Source organism: Gadus chalcogrammus, chromosome 3, assembly GCF_026213295.1.
Source record: "Gadus chalcogrammus isolate NIFS_2021 chromosome 3, NIFS_Gcha_1.0, whole genome shotgun sequence".
Lineage (NCBI taxonomy): Eukaryota > Metazoa > Chordata > Actinopteri > Gadiformes > Gadidae > Gadus > Gadus chalcogrammus.
In genome coordinates this window covers 17,956,565-17,971,192 of record NC_079414.1, presented here as the reverse complement: position 1 = coordinate 17,971,192, position 14,628 = coordinate 17,956,565, and the positions used below count along the sequence as shown (strand labels likewise).

Here is a 14,628-nt window from a genome sequence, read left to right as displayed (position 1 = left end):
AAGCTTTTTGCACAGTGAATAGATAAATTACTCGTACAGTAAATGTAATGGGCACACAGGTGTTTTATATTACTCATGGGACCAAGTTAAGTGTCTCTTACTAATTGAAATGCATATTATAAAGAAGAATCCAGCACCAGAACATAAGGCATGCATTTATTTTGAATTGTGACTGGCCCCCACTAAGTTTTTGGTGTGTAGGATAGGAGTGAGGAGTGTGTAAATAATTCAAGGCATTACCACACAGTGCTGGATTGGGTCATGAGCAGAGGGAAGGAATCTCAAAGGCATTCAGTTTTGATGCTAGCCGTGGCGAGAACACAGTGCCTGACGTAGCGCTGGGACAAATCAGAGATGTGGAAAGGGGACAGGGCAGTTCACGTGCTACAAGAGACCTGATCATACTTGAATTGGTCTTTCCTTTTTTGGGGGTTGTTGGGACGCAGGGTCCAACATCTACTTCTTTACCTGCCAGAGTGGAAAAATGTAATGGCTAAGTAATTGTTTATTTTTTTAATTCTTAGCTTATTCTTGTGGCATGATTGGAACAAAATGACAATTGGTATTTTCATCCCAGCCCACTGCTTTTGTCATGATTCTAGTATATGTGGGGTACCCTCAGCACTTGAAGACGATACTTCCCAGCACTTTAAAGTTGATCTACGAGCTTCCACCGTCACTGACCCGCTTTGTGATCAGAGAAGGGTGTGCTTGAATGTGCTGGTGCTCTTAACTCTGACCCCCTCATTCTCTTTTTCCATGTCTTGCCCAAACACAATTGTATCTGTCCCTGCCACCCCCTCCAACCCATCCCCCAAACCGATTCCCTCTCAAAAGCCCACCAAAATGTTTCAAGTGGTAGTGCTGCTGTAGGATGAAGCCCCCTTTTTTTTTTTTAAAGGAAGCCCTCTCCCAGTCGTTGTTCTATTGACATGGTAACTCATTGTGTGTGTGTGGGCTTCTCCAAGGCTAGTCCGTGACCTCCTCTCATACCATTCATTTCTACATCAAGACCTGGATAATGTGCCTCTATTACTAGATTTGTAACCCTCGTCATCAATGTACCTCATAGTCAGACTGCTAGCACTTTAAAACCAACACAAATAATCATTTTTCTATTATTTCTTTTGGTGTTAAAGCAGCAACTGGTCAAGGCAGTGAGCTATTGGAAATGTATGGGGATAATATATTATGCAATGCAGGATGTCAAAACCTATTCCAAACTGTACAATCTGCTCTAAATGTGCACTTCAAATTGCACAATATACACTTTGGTAGTCCTCTAAACTAATTGCATTCAACAAACAATTGAATGAATTCAATGCACATCCTCCTTTTTTGAATGAACACATCAACTTTTAACATACAAATGTGACCGTGCAGTAAAAACCGATATGATTGGTGCCTCTCTGCCTTGAAAGAGACAAATTCAACTCCTCTTTTGAGCACTGAATTATTTACTTGAAGCAGGGATGGCGTCAGAGCTCCCTGTAGGAATGCTTTGAGCAAGGCACACAGGGAGTTTCACAGACCCACATTCTTAAGCAGGGCAACCCCAGAGCATTCATTGATCCAAGTATGTTTTTCTGTCTGCATTGAACAGTCAAATGAGAAATTGCCAAAGGGTCAGGTGTTTATCCTTTTAGGTATTTACCTAAAGCATTAATGATTTACAAAATAATGGTGAATATTATTATGATATTTATATTCCTAAAGGTTTTAAATCAACGGCTGTAAATGTATTATTTATACCCTCTCACTCTTCTATAAACAAAGAATTACATGATTGTATTTGAGCAATGTTACAAGGCGTTTACTATTTTTATTAAATCAATTTAAAGCTCTACTACAGGTGGCTGTGTGCAGGGGGACTGGGGGCAGCTGGCAGCTCGATCAAAATGCCTTAAGGTGTATTAAAGAGGGTAATCCTTCACAGACAGCGCTGCAGTTGACGAAAGCGAGCGAAGCCAGGCAAATCTCTGTCCAATACCTTCCTGCTGCCATCTCATCTCGCCACCTTCTGTGTGGTTAACAGGGTCTATTCTGTGTGACCACATTTCCTCTCCTCCCAACACCTCGTGCTCATCTGCCTTCCAGATGACACTACACAAAATAAAAGGCCGTCTTTTACACGTGCCTGTTTTTTCTTCTCTTGTCCAAAGGCTGTTGTGAAGGTCTACACTAATATGGTAGCGTCACCTGAGACGTGGTACTGTGTAGAAGCGGTATCGCCTCTATTGTCAAGGCGTTGAGCAAGGCAATAACAATAAATGTAACACATGGGGGGACTTTTTGGTAGCTTGATGCTACTGCCGTTAAAACAAGCCCTCTGTTGTCGACTTTGAAGGCGTCTGGCTCTCGCTCTGTTGCTCAGCGCGTCAAAGGCCATGTTGTACCACCCAGTACGAGTAAGCTCTCACCCGGTTTTTGTATACGACCAGGTTCACAGCCTTGTCCAATATGTCTGTTCCTTTTTTATAAATAATAAAAACTCCCCCCCTTCTCCACTTCCTCTTGATACTTAACTTAAGGAGCTTCCTCACAATTCCATTTCCATGCTGTAGCCTATGTTGGCTCTGCAAAGTCACTCTTTAACTTGTTTGTTGTGCATTTCTAACTGAATCATGAGTGCTAGTAGTTACATTTTTCAAGGTTCCCATGGTAGCAGTTCAATGTCCCTTCTTGCTCCTGTTAGCCCCCTGTACCTCCAGGTTTATTCAGTTTCAAGTACATATTTATCTTTCTAAACGTTTTTATTTCATGGACTTTCTTCGGAAGTCCATCTATGTAGAGTAGAATTCTTAACTTTAAAATAATATTATAAATGCTACTGATTGAACAGGAAGGAAAAAATATGAACAGGATCGTCTTAATACCAGGGGTCCCCACTGAAAACTTGATCTGAGGAGTGGAAAGTGCTTTGAGCGATGCATCCAACCCCATTGCACTTATAAGACACCCAACAACACTATAGTTGAATTGGGAAGGAAGAAATCCCTCTTTATCGAGCCCAGCAGAGCATAGCCGTTTGATAAGTTTCTGACAGGTTAAGTGTTGCTCCGGATGTCTTTTTCTTAACAAATGTGTGAAGAGAAGTAGCAGAAGCCAGCAGTCCTTCTTTCTATATTGGTGTACCACAATTACTGTTGATGTTTTTGTGGTTGCATCATTCTGTTGTTGTAATGGTTATGTTCGATGTAAAGTTGTGTTTTTATGTTCTGATTAGGCTGCCTCCCTTTGCAATCAAAAAAATGTAAGTGCTCTAGAGGACTGTTAGGACTCTATTGTATATTCATGAAGATGTTTACCATTAATTGCAGTTTGCCATTAGTAGTATAAAATAGTCTCATCAGAAACCGAACTGGCTTGTTAAATTCAGATTAGATTTATAAGGTGATAGTTTATGGTATTGAAAAGGGTGTGAAAACTGTCTAAACTTGGAGGAAGAGTGGTTTGTAAGTGTGGTTGCAAGGGAAAGGGGGGTGCATTCCAGAATTGCTTTATGAAGTGTCTTTGTCTGCTCTGCTTCGTAGTTTACAGCTACTCCACACACTCTCCCCACTTGAGGATACGCTCTCCTAACGCTAAAGCCTGATGAAAGTGTCTGATTTTACTAAAGCTGTCAAGTTCTGATCAGATGGTCGATTGGTTGGTCGATATATGCACTTGTGGACCAAATTCTCTTTGGTTGGACAATTGCTGGTGTTACTTTCACAAGGAAAAAAACACTTCCATTATTTGCAGGAATATTTTATTTTTGAGTGATAGGCTATATTGGGTTAGAAATAACATTATTTATGAATACAAATTATAGTCAGGGTTACTTTCCGTCATAATAATTATTGCATGGTTTAATAGACCATAAGTCAGGAGGTCATAACACCCCGGTTTTCCCCACTTTGAACTCGTCCAACTTAAGGATGACTGCTGGTCTACTAATACTGAACATGTTATCTAGTGAACATTTACTCGGCTACAAACTTTTTGACAGTCAAATGCGTCTTCCATCGGGACCCATTATATTAAACCCATAAGATAACCTAGAATCTAAGTTTCCGACCTGTTGTCTGTCTTCTACGTTCCCTGTGCGGTGCTCCGTAGCTCGTCTGGTGTGACCCGCTTTTACTTTGAATCTCCACTATAACAGAGTCAGACTCGAACCATGGGTGGATGTGAAACCCACTTACTTCCTACAAACTGCACTGGCGTGATATTTAGGGTACCAGGTAGAGAAGACTGCACTGTGATACAGATACTTTTATTCCCCCCCCCCCCCCCCATCAACAAATTGGTCTGAAATCACTGATTGGTAATCAATAAATATTGGGCTTTTCCAAATCGCCCTCTCCTTGGTTAATGGAGAAGTGGTTCAAGTGGAACTCCATTAAGCTCGACAAGCCCACAAGGACCGATCTTACCCTTCTTGGGTGGCTGCGTTGTATATAATGCTTCATGATGAGAGTGACCTGCATTGTTTATTCTAAGTCATTTGGCAAGGTTCCAACGTTTGTTGAAAATGCGATATGAAAATGCTTCATCAATTGTGGGGGGCCCATTAACGCATTGAATTATCCACAGATAAACATTTAAGAAATACAGCCAGTCTAAACTCTTTAATAATTTCAACTCGGTTGAGTCTCTTGCAGAATACAATGGGCTCATCTCTGTCTCAATATTGTGCGCGGATGTCTTGGCTCTCATTTAACATGCCATGTCATGTTTATTGTTAATCAAGTGTTTACCTGCCTTGGTCTGTTCAGCCTCTTAAGACCTCCAAGCCTCCACACCTACTGAATATAACCCTGACTTGGTTAGGTTATTATAAGTTAACACACCTATAGAACCAAGCCCTCTGACTAGCTGTAGGTTATAAGTTCAAAGGTGCTTATTGTGAGAATTGGTAATGTGAAAAAGTTTGGTGGTGGTGTTTTTTTTCTGGAGTAAATCCAAGTTAACTGCTGATGATCGCTTTTAATGGTTAAAGGATTTTGCCGGTTTGCTATGACCCCAGGTTAATTCTTGACATTGGTTACGTCTAGTTGTAAATCATCCGCAAACCTGGTTTTGTTAGGTATTTTCTCCAATGATGCCCACAAACAAACAAATCCACAAGTTTAGATCCTGTGTTCACCCGCCACTACGTGTGCTTACGGACCTGTAGAGACGCGGGAGGAGCTCAGTTACCGGTAGAAACGTAAAATGTCCTGGTCACAAGCAGTGAATTTTGGATGGGGAAAGTCTTGTTCTATATGTAAATACAACCGCAGAGTACGTCATTTTGATTTAGTAAATGCTGCATTCAAATCAGTCAAATTTGTTGTGGCTCTCTAACATGGCTCAAGTGAGTCTTATGATTTGGGTAGGAATTCTCGTTCACATAGGCACGGCCAGTATTTTCATTAGGACGTCTACTAAATTGGTGTATAATGGAATGGGTGAGAGACAGTTTGCCGGTAGGAATGAATTTCCTAAAACATTTAGTCCGGTCTTAAATCCAATACCCCTGCAGCCGGCTTGCTAGGCATTGCTGAGCAGAGCTGTCAGCAACTGGGTGAACCATTTTGGACTTTTATATTTAGACTATTTATTTAGTCCCGTCTAATCCATATGCCAGCTGTCCAATTTAAAAGGCATTTAGTTGCACTGCAAAGGCATTACCAGGCTAACTCAATGTAATCGCAAGCTACTGTGGCCCTGTCCATCTGCCCTGTTATAGCCTCATAGGCCCTGGGCAAGTGTCCTGCCTTGGTGCACGGGGCAAGAGGGACCCAGGTTCGTAGAAGATATTTATACACTCACTCACTCACTCTTTTTACTGCTTGGATTATTAATCAAGAGGAATAACCCCCAATGTTGGCTCATATTTTTAAAGGAAGTCTACTAAATGTCAATTTAAACCATTAATTCATGGGTTGATTGTGTAGCTCCATGTACCAAGTGGAAAAGGAGGAATTCCCGACACGTTACCCAGATGATCCTAGATAAATTTTACAAACCTGAATTTCACATCCTTTGAATAGATTATTCTTGCATCCACACAATTGTGTAAGGGACATTTTGTTAGAAATGATTGCACTATCTTTCAGATATTTCTCACAGAACACAATAGGAACCATTAGTTAGCCTGTGGCCAAAATCTGCTGCATTATTCTGTGTGGGCTTTTTTTTTTATTGGACATACAGGGAGAGCTGCCTCCAATTGTAAGGATAGAACTGTACCACCTCCTCGATTGCCTCACACAAAGCCCTCTGGGAGATGGAGTTCTATTCCTAGAAGCCTCTGGGTTACCATTTGACACAGAAATCAAAATATTTCCTCCTTTCTTGTATTGGGAACATGTAACACTGAGTACTTCGATATAAAATACAAGCCTGTTGTTGTTGGTGTATGAGGCAGGTAGTCCACTTCAACCAAAGATGTTGATGGTAGTCTTTTCTTGGGAACTGGGGAAACGTGTTGGATCACTGTTGCTGTTTCATTGCCATCTTTAGTCAGGATTGACAGAACTTTGATAGGCTTCAGTTTAGGGATCGACCGATATATCGGTTGGCCGATATTCATGTTTTTTACGTGTATCGGTATCGGCCGATACGCGGCTGATTTTCGCCGATATTTTTTCGCTTTTTTTATTTTTATTTTTTTTATTTTTTTTACTTGTTCTACCTCTCCTATTTTTAATATTGGTTAAATATTGCTCATCTAATTTTTCTTACTTGTTTTACCTCACCTGTTTTTACTATTTGTTAAATATTGTTTTTTATATTGAAGTTCAATAAATGTTCCTTTTTTTAAATTGAGACTTGTAACATTTGTTATCAGTGTAATTTTTATGATTGAGGGAGCAAAAGCAGTATCGGCTCTAAATATCGGTATCGGCGTATCGGAGTATCGGCTAAGGCTGATGAAAAAATATCGGTATCGTATCGGCCCTAAAAAATCTGTATCGGTCGATCCCTACTTCAGTTATTGGAGAGCACAGGTTAATGGAGGTTTTCACAACAAAGAAAATCCTTATGCTATCAAGCGCAAAATGAGCAAACGGCCTTCTGCTTTACGTCAAGATGTCTCAACAAAAGATTGCGCCCTCAGTTTTGCACAGGATTTCCTAACGGCACAAAAGCCTTAGTCTGCATAGCATTGCTCCTCACTATACGTCTCCCTTAACTGACCAAGCCAAACAGCATTTCCATTTTCTCTCTATAATCCAAATAATGGGCCAACTGCTCCTCGGGTTCTCATTTCCAAATCATGCGTGGTCCCTAAGCAACCAAGGTGTCTACATCCCCCCACCCCCCCTTCCCCAATCCAAAAAAATATTTTAAAGTATCAGCCCATCCCTGCTGGACTTTTTCGGTTAAATTTCGGGTTACTCTCTACACATGTAAACCCAAATATAAGCCGATTTATTCAGACACTTCTGGAAACCCGGGATTGGCCGTTTGGTGTGTTCTCGCAGCTGCCCTTAATCTGCATCGTGTCCAAAGCGTTGAATGAACCTGCTGACCTCTAATCAGCATTTGCTCTGTATTGGGATCACTTGTTCAGCAGTTTGGTTGTTGATTGGTGGTTATTTTACTGCTATATGTTGTGAATGTTGGCTCTCTGTGTCTATTTTAATGTTTTCCTATTTACAGCATGTATGCTTCAAGCAATGACTTCACTTATGGCTCGCAGGCAAGACTTTATCATTATGCTCAATGTCTCTTTGACGCCAGTTGAAGCTTATACAACAAAAGGACCTTTCTCTTTCCGTCTTTCCCCTCAGAGACCTGGACACAAATGTGTTTCTTCACAGCTGGCTAGTTTATATATGTTTTTCTTCGCTGGTCATGTCTTAGCACTCCCTCTGTCTGGGTACTCTAACATCCACCAGCTGCCTTGTGCTACTATATTACATAACGAACAGCGAGTATTTTGCAACTTTTGCAACCCTTGTGCTTGATTTGCAAATAAAGTCCATATGCCTCAGAGTCATAAAGCCCAATAAGAGTTCTTCCCCTGTGTCCACCACCCCTCCAGTCTCACGGTTATCCCATGTCCACCAGCTGGGCTGCTGGTCTCTGCATCCTTACTCACTCCTCAGGATCGCTGTGTCCTCATCCATCGCTGTTGTCCCAACACCATCCGACTGCAATTCATTATTTTTTTTAACACAAACAAGCTGTTTTTGAATGAACCTTTATACTTACTGATAAACCAACATTCGACAACTCAATGCACGATGCCTCACTCATTGTGCAAATATCTGTTCACTGTCCTCATCTGGCATTGTTTTGTACTATCTCTTGATGCCTTCAGTGCCAGGCCTTAATGATTTCATCAGGCAGTTTCTACCTGGGTCACATTATCTGCCACATTCTTTTCATGCTTACCATGTTGAACATGTGGGTGTAGTTAGAAGGGTCTTGGGGGGCCTCGGAGTGGGGCCCACAGAGCTTGAGATCGTCTTCTTGATTGTGAGTTTCATGACTTTCCACGTTTCAATGTGATTCAGTAAAGTCTTCTTTAATAAAACCATGTTGGTGAATGTTAACATTGAATTGGTAATGTTGCACACATTTGTATTTATTTATAAAGTCACATCTACATGCAGTAGAATCAAGGTTACAAATGTAGATTGTTTAATTAATAACGCAGTAATGTATTAAAAGGGGGTAGCACAAAGGATGTAGTGTACCTCACTGATTCACATGCACACCACATCGTTTACTTTTCAGTGTGATCACGGATCAGTGTTCAGGATTGGCCCGTCGGTTGGAGAGTATGTACGGTCTCTCTGGGGTTCATTTTGGAGGATAAACGCTGGTATCCCTGCGCTCTGATCTCAAATTTCTGGCCTCCCCCCTCCTCCCTTCTCCTCCCGTCTGCTTGATGTCATGTTTATTACGTGATGACCTCTCTGATTGCTTAACACGTGTACCGACAGCTTCTTACACTTTCCTTTTCTTTCGTCTCTCCCTCCATTCTTCTCTCCCCTCCCTCTTTTTTACTACACACAGACAGTTCCAGCCCTCTTGGTAGGGACCAGCCTTGAGGGGACTCAAACACAGACACAATCGTAAGTAAAGATTTATATTTTACTCCAGTTAATCCTCAACAATATGGGAAAGGTCATAGAGGGGTGTTATGCGTACTGCATATGCTCAATAAGTGACTGTCAGGTTTGTGTGATGGATGAGTAATCTCATAGTGGTTTTCAATCCCTTATTCCTCTTGTCTTGGGGGTCAATTTCAAGGTTGAAGTTTGTAATTGAAATCTTGGCACCGTACTTATTATTATTTATTCATTTTTAAAGAGTCATTTTCGCAGGTATATGTCCAGTAGACTAGTATTGTGCCAATTTCACAACCAACCTTTTTTATATCCACATTGTTATGAGGAAGATTTAAACAAATTAATTTCAATACACTCTTGCAAGTCACAGAGCCAATAGTCAAAAGATCTAGACCAAGAAAATGTAGCATTGTACATCTGTGGATCATGTGTCCTGACTGTTGGTGAAACCAAACCCCTCTTTACGGATGTGAACTCCCTGTGTCACCCTTTACAATGAGGGATTATGGATCGTGAAGGATGTATGGAAGGACCCACCCTTGATCTCATTGTTAACATCTTTATGCAGGATGTGCACTTTCACACTTTTCCTCCGGTAACAAAGAAACCTGCCACACTAGAGAGAAACAAGAAGTTCATAAACTCCATTGTCTGTGCTTTAATTTTTTTAGGAACGTTTCATACAGGAAGTTCAGAGCAATTAGCAAGTGTGTGTACATGGGAGTGCATATGAATGCAGTTTGTTGACGTATTGTTATTGGGCTACCTGCCAGACCTTTTTTAATGGGATAGTTGTTGGTTCAATAAAGTTTATTTATTAGATCATTTTTTAACAATAAATGGTACGCTATCCTGCTATCGTGTCATCCTTGACACGATGAGCTGGTTGTTTGTAGCATATTTCCTCAAAGACAAAAGGAGTGAGTTTAAATTATTCATTGTTTGCACGTGTGGGGCAAATTAAAGGTAAAGTGATAGCAGCGCCCAGCATTGCTCACTCCTGCATTTTATAGTGTGTCCTAGCACTCGGATGTCAACGTGTTAACATTCCCTACCTCTAAAACTACCACTCTGGTGTCTGAGACAGGATAAAGGTTTTGGGGAAATGTTATCTTGTCTGAATAATTTAGATTGTTGGTTTGGTATTCACCGCTATCCCAAAACGCATTTGTCCTTTATTTTCCCAAATTGATACTCGGGTTTTGATATCACAATATGTAACGTCTTGCGTCAATGGATAGGTAACGTATGGGAAAGAGGTTTTCTTAGTTCAACCATTATTGTAATCAAGAGTTTAAATGAGATGAATGCTCTAGTTTGGTTTAAATCAAGCCTAGGCTACTAAACGGTGTGGAACAGGTTTGCAGCTGCCATTGTCCGCTAAATTCCTGCTAGTATCCGAGGAAATGCTGGCAACCCAAACACTCCGCAGCAAGCCAAAAGACTCTCACTAGAAAGGTGCTTAAGGCAGCCTTAACTTCTGCTAAGGATAAAGAAAGGCTTCTTGTATAACATTTCTTGTGTATTTCATTTAATCAATTATGAGTTGGTGCGATATTGACCACTAGTGTGGGGTTAACTATCTTTTGATGATTTATGATCTGGTTTACTGTTTGAGAGAACACTGACCAAATCAAGTAGGTATGAATGTTTGCATACTTCCCAATGCTAACATAGATCCTTAATCAATCATAAGAAAAATATTTTCCAATGGAATGCACAGTTCTATAAAGTATGCTTGAAATACATTTTTGTACAGTGCCTACAGCTTGACACAATGGAGGTGTACTGCGATTTAGGGATGTGCCATTCCCTAACCAGGACTCTAACTTTTACTCACTCATTGTAAATAATTCAGAGCTTCCATTTGCAGACTCTAGAGAATGTGGATTACACATGGATAATAAAAAACGACCAAGTACTGCGAAGTATTCTCGTGGGTAGAGTACGAAATAGTCAGTCATTTTCAGTAAGCACATTTGATAATATAAAATCCCCAAACCCTCAATGAATTCGGTCAGGTTCAACATGATGTAATGTTAGTTTAACATGCAAATCAAATGAACCAGCCAGCTTGGTCTATATGGAGGCCAATGGAAAGGCCCCATCCCAATGAGGGAAACATTTTCACTGGCAAGCCAAAAAATCACACCAAAATTTGTAATATATTTAAGGTTTGACATAATTTGAACCCTCTCGGATTTAACGCGTCATATTTTCATGGTCCTGACCCGCCTCGTTTAAAACCTTGTCCAATGTTTAAAAAATACTAATGTGAAATGAACCGGAGAGGGATATTAGGAATATTATGTTATGTTTGGATTAGAAAGTAAAGAATCGGATATTGAACGTCAAACTGAATAAATCAGGACAGATGTATTTTTGTTTTCAGTCTGTCAGAAAATAACCCAAATATATTACATTTCACTCAAACAAATAACATTTTTTTACTGTAGGCTATTATATTGAACGAAATATGCTACATGGTGTGTGTTGTTGTGTCATCAGTTAAAATACACACCTTTGTGTGTTGCCTTAAGTGGGTTGCCCTGTTTTAATGGAGACACCAAGCCCACTTCAAACAGAGTTGAGCCGGGCCAGTATACTATGCATGGGGGAAAAAGCCATGAATGGAAGTTGCTAGCTCATTAACATACTCCCTCCCTTTTAATCTGTACACCGCTGATGTGGTGTTCTAATCGTTTGTAAGCAGACGGGCACCTGACTGCTGAAGATGGTGTCAGAAGATAACACTAGAATAGAGCCAGTGACACAAATGAAACAAACATCACTTTGTCAGGCTCAACTGAAGTGGTGGAAACTTGTCTGGTAGTTGTTTGAATAATGTGGAAAGAAAGAAGAAGTGGAGGACAGACTTCTTAGAGATAAGCCCACAAGTCAGTTGGCAAGGTATTGCGGTCAGCATCTCAATCATTTCTATTTCCAGTACAAAAAGAAAAGGAACTGTTATGGTTAAATGAAATCTGTACCCTGCATGGAATTATCAATGGTGTTGATTACACATGTAAGTGTTAATTTGGTATGCATAACCATAGCGCTGATTTATATATATTTTTTGGTTTAAATTAAATCTTTTGCCTTTTTGCCCCACAGCCTAAGAATGTGGTTGGTAACTCTTCCTAGACTTTTTCTTCTTTGGTGCGGTTTTTAGCTTCTGACCTCTAAGAACAGCTATTTTGGTAATTTCACAGCAATTACCTGTGAAACGATGCTTGCAGTACTACACTCAGACTATCGGTCTGATGTCAATTGGTAGTTAATGATTCAGAAATATGTGTAATTATAGCTTGTGTGCAGCAGAAGCTTTGTTGCTGAGAAAGGAGGTTGTTTACTTGTTTACGACTGGAAGTATGTCATTCTCTGAAGTCATTCATTCCTCGGAAACTCTTGAAAAAAATAAAAAAATCCAGCAGGATTTCCCAAACACATTCGGTTCTTGCGTCCCCTCCTTCCCTGTGTCACGCCGACAGGATGTAGTAACTTCAGTGTGCCACTCCTTGCTTTCCCTACCCTCATGGCATAAATAATGTTACAGATCTTCAAAATCTCATAAATTACTCGCGCCGAGTTTTGCAACACCTTGTCCTTTTTGATTTATTTTAAAATGTTACTGTTCATAACTAACGTGGATCACGAGTTGATTCAAGCATAAGCCGTTTATGCAATTTCTTCTATTTTTAGGCCCAACGGTGGGAAATAGTAATCATTTCCTGCTCTGTCTTGTAGTGACTTTTGTATTCATATTGTTTGGTCCATTGCCCACTAGAGTGCACTCTACTCAGGTAAACCCTCTTCAGCAGGCCTAATCAGGAGCCAGCCTGCACACTTGTTTATTATTCAAATAATCAGTGGTTCCGTGTAGGGGTGTAACGGTACACAAAAGTCACGGTTCGGTACGTACCTTGGTTTTGAAGTCACGGTACGGTACAGGACGGTACGGTTCAAAGTTAAGGGGAACATTTTTAATAACTGCTTCTTTGTCAACAACGGAGAATGGCCGTAGATCAGCAGCATTGAAAACACCAATAGACTAGGTTATGGCATTTAGCCGTTCTGAATTCCCAGAGAGGGGTTGCTGAAATAGTGTCGTGAGCTGGGTTTGCACAGCTCGTTTGTATTTCACAGCAACGGTGATAGTAACACCTGGATGGTGCCTTTTCAAATGCGTGTGCGTTTTAAAATGCTGTACTTAGACACAGAGAGCCCTCTCTAGCCGGAGCCCAGCTCTGTAACCACCCAGAAGTGCCTGTACCGTGATGGTTTGGTACAAATTTGTGTATCGTTAGACCCCTAGTTCCATGACAGATCATTTGCATGGCATGGGTCTTATTCACAGTATTTTGCCGGTGTTGGTTTGACCATAACAAAATCGCATTTAGTTTTGTTATTCCAAACACCAAATCATAGCATGATATACAGTGTATGGTGCACAATGCTTATACTCGCATGCACAATATATTTATATTGGTTAAGTGCAGTAAATAATGCCCAAAAATGAATTATGTTTTATATTTGAAATATTTAATTTGGCATGGATGTAAAGCATGCATATAGGGGTAAAGATGGAATAATAGTGAGCGACTTATATTTTAGTTCGCTTTACTTTGTATGCGTTCTGCAATCAAGACTTTGCGTAGATTTGCAAACACTCCTATGCATTTCAACTGCTGCTCAAATAAATTCATCCAGAACCTCTTGCGCTAAGGACCACAAAAACTACAAGAGACATGTATATGACACAACTATATGATGATACACACGAGATAAAATGTTGCTTATCGGTCGATGAGGTCCGTTTTCTCTGGTTTTTAGATCAATAATGCTGTCCCTTGAACCTTTAGGACCTTCTATGACCTTGTATAAAGGCCCCAGGAGCGGAATGTTTCAATTTATCTGCACGGTTAGATGTGCAACACATTGACCCAGTTTCTTTCTCGTTGCCGACAGGATCTGTCGGTTTCAAGCAATGAAGCCCAAAGAAGTGTTGGTGCATAAATCTTATATGAGCACAGTTGTAATACATTTCAGATCACGTTTTAAGGGGTTGAAGTGCAACAAACCAAATCAAATCGCAGGCCACAGTACAAGGAGTACAACACGGAATTATTGATGTTTATTGTACAGATGAGCTGAGCCCATAGTCACGAAAGTAAAGAATCAAGACTTGTTTTCACTAGCCGAATGTTTTAAACTAATGATGCAAGCTGGAAGGAGATAACTGCATGGGAAACTTGTCAAACTGTGACACTGCATAATGTGTGTTTGGACTATTATCATATAAAGGTTTGCACTTGGAATTTGAATGCAAATTCAGTGTGTTAAAGGAGACATATTATGGTGTTTTCCCAACAAGTAAACATAGTATTTGAGTTCCAGAAAACACATGTTTTTGAAGCTGTTTGCTGGAAATAGCTTTTAGGGAAAAAAATCTTACCTACTGCTATTCCCCTCCTGTTTCAGTCCCTTCAGAATGCACTGTTTCTGGTGTCTTAATTGACCAGCTGCTGCACATTGACCAATGAGCTGTCAGACTGAACCACAGCATGTAGGA

The 14,628-nt window shown here is 40.4% G+C and overlaps 1 protein-coding gene across 1 annotated transcript in view; it reads left to right on the top strand.

The window, feature by feature from the left end:
• The window catches only part of fbxw7 (F-box and WD repeat domain containing 7), an 82,606-nt gene that overhangs the window by 2,320 nt on the left and 65,658 nt on the right, over positions 1-14,628 (top strand). Inside the window, exon 2 of the mRNA XM_056586377.1 lies at positions 9,001-9,059. The gene's annotated coding sequence lies outside the window, so the exon portion shown is untranslated. The remainder of the gene's footprint in view (positions 1-9,000; positions 9,060-14,628) is intronic.